Raw genomic sequence first — 3385 nt, forward strand, 5'->3', positions numbered from 1 at the left:
TGTTATCTCACATTTAATATGCCTGAATGGGTTTCTTGGGATTTGTCCAGCTTTTCAAAGTCAGATAAAAATTCACACACAAAACCTGTCAGAAAGAATTTCTGCAGCTAAACCAGAAGTGAAAAAAACATCATTCCTTTTCCTCCCTTTCAGCCTACACATGTGCTGTTTGTTTGATGCTGTTCAACTGCTGCTTGAGGAGACTAGTAACTATTTCTTCACCTGATATTTTATACCTGAGTCATATCTATCCTCTCTTACCTTTCCAAGGTGAGAAGTCCTATTCTGTATATTCTATGTAGTCTTATGTGGAAACTATGTAACTGACAATATATATAATTTTACTAAACAGGACTAAACTTGGCCTCTGCAAATATGACCAGACTTTGAATAGATGTTTTAGATTAACTTAGTTTGAAATGAAGCATGCTTCTAATGACTGAGAACTAAGTAGAAGCAGTTTGTATAGAAAAAAGAAAAAAGACATATGGGATGGACTGCAATGCTGAAAGTTTATTTTAAATATATACAATGCATTCATAAACACAATACCAAATAAAACATAAGGCCTTCCAGCAGACAAAGGTTTGGTAAAACACAAAAGCTTTGCTACACAGTAGTGACAAACCATGATTTTTTCTAAAGCACTAGACATTTTACATCCTACTCTTCTACTGCAGCAGAATAAATCCTTACTTCTGACAGTGAAAGCCAAGAAGCTCCATAAACCCACACATTTCTCTCTGTATAAACACAAGACAATTAAATTCTTAGATGCTCTTACTATTAGTCTAAATGGAGGCAGTATCCCAGCAAAAAAAAGATCCAAGGTAAGAAATAGATATTAGTATGCTTACCTCCAGTAACTGCCAGAATGAAGCTGGGAGGAAGATAAAAAAGATACACTTTGGGCAGGGGGAACCCAAGCATAAAAGCAATACCCAAACCAGGGGTGAAATAACTCCAATTCTGGGGCAAGAAAAGATAACCTTGAGAACTAATATAGTTGTGTTTAGAATTTCCTTCAACTAAATGTAAGAGTCCATTTAAATAAAAGGTCTACTGATTCAGTCTATTTTACTTGCAATTCCAGTTCCTCTTTAAGCACACAGAAATAAACTGATGCTGATACAGACTCCCTGCATAAAGCCCAGACTATGCAGAAGAATTGACTGAAGCTCTGGCTTGCCCATATCTTTCCTGTATGTTAGAAGTCCTATTCCCACGTTTAGTGAACATACTCATTTCTCATGATAATTGCTGGTGTTATAGTACTGACTAAGGATTTCACTCTATCAACTCTCTAACGTTTAGAAAATAGCATCAATAGTAAACTGACCACTGAACTAAAGCTGGGTAACAGAAAGACGATTGGTACCTGTTTGCACATTTCACAGAATCCTATTTGGGTGATGTTTGGAGCTATTTTCAAGAGTGCCTTTTACATCCATGCTGAGCATGCTCTATTTTCAGCTGACATCTTGAACTGGAAGGAAGAGGAAAAAAGAAAATAAAAGAAAGAAAACAGGCGTTTTAAGCTAGTTAGAGAGAAAAAAATCTGTCAGTGTGCCAGTTCCATTCTCAAAAGCACTTAGGAATAAAAACACCTCTTCTGCATGCTAAAGCAATTAGGAGCTCATGCACCTTAGCTGGATGTGTGTAGTCAAGGGACTGAGAGACCCTTAAGAAGGAAACAACAGTTTAATATCTGGAAGTATAAAACACTATGCATCACAGTGAAAAACAAATACAGGGTTTCCCAGGTACAATTTCAAAACAAACAACTTCATCAGTGATCCATTACTTACTACAAATAAGGCGTTCTGAGTATTACCCGTGAAACAAAATGTGCCTCAAGAAAGGATTTTCAATCAGGATAGCACCACCTCCAAACCAGAAACTGATGATCTGTTTATTTCACAACAGGACACAAGAATGGTGCAAGAGCGCACCCTCCCTGCAGTCAGGGCAAATTGAATTCAGCGAATTTAATTTACCTTATTAACAGCAGAAAATCTTTTAATATCCTGTGAGGAGATAAGTTGCTAGATGAGTAACACTCAGTTGCAGAGCTCTATGGGAACGTTCACTTAAAAACTCCAAAACCTCTGCAAAATGCAGAGGAAAAAAGCTTTTCTCTCCAGATTCAATGTTTACCTAAAAAGAAACAAGGACAAGCTAATTCTGAAGTACCCACTGACACAAATCTGCTTAAACAGTGCTGGGGGGAAAAAAAAAAATCAGTTCATGCTCATCGCAATTCTTTTCATTTTATGTTAAGAAACATTCTGCTGAGCTCCTTCTACTTCATGTGCATCAAAAGAATCTCTGAAATTTAAATGCATAACAAATAGCACATTTTTCCTTGGTAATTAAAATAGCATTCATGCCTACAGGATTACAGTTCTCACAATCTCAGATGTCTATGGGCCCCTCTTCCCTCACATTCTTCTCTCAGGAGGTCATGAGAGCCAGAAAGTGCAGGTTTTCAGTTCCTGCAACAGATAAAGAGCTATAGGGTAAAAGAGAAGATAACTGTGAGGTGAATGAACATGTGGATAATATTGAGAAGTGTTTATTAGCCTTTTCTCTTTTTTTGAGGTTTGGATAGTATGACTGTAATACCTTTGGATGCTCAAGAAAACGTCCTGCATCTTAGGGTCTGTCCAGGTGTTTATGAATCTTCCAAGCTAATAACATTGTTAGTACTACTCTGAAAAACGCCACTGTACACTTAGGTGTCTCAACAGTTTCATTGTGTTCCAGGCAGGTACACATGGACATCCCATTGAGCTGTTCTGAAAGCATCAGAGACAGAGACATATCTGAGCAAAGCTTAATGGTTTATGGTACAGTGGAGCATTCTCTGATCTCTAAGGCTCATCTTGTGATTACTGTGTGATTACATAGCAGACTTATAACACGATCTAATGTGTGCCCCCCAGCTTGAATGACAACTGCATAGTCAGGGTTGGTCCCAACATTCCATTTGCAGTAGATATATTATTCAGACTAGGGCTTATTACCATGAATACCTCCTAGATGTCAAGAAAACTTTAAAAAGTCCTCTGATCTGGAAGCCTCTGATGTGAAAAATAAGCCAGTAAAACAATTTCCTAATCCAAAACATAACTTAGAGAAAGCTACACCAGACACTGGAAAGGACTGAAAATAGGAAATTAGCATGGGTAAAAATTCTGTAAGGTCAGATTTGTTGTTAAGTCCTGAACCTTGACTCTCCAGGAGATGGGTAAAAGCCACCAAAAATTCTGTTGTATAAAGTTGTAAGACCATACTTATAATCTAAGCGCATATTATGACTGATATTTTAAGCATCAGATTTAGAGAAGCTGCAGGGAATGCACAGACAAAAGAGACAAATCCT

This window comes from Indicator indicator, chromosome 6, assembly GCF_027791375.1.
Source record: "Indicator indicator isolate 239-I01 chromosome 6, UM_Iind_1.1, whole genome shotgun sequence".
Lineage (NCBI taxonomy): Eukaryota > Metazoa > Chordata > Aves > Piciformes > Indicatoridae > Indicator > Indicator indicator.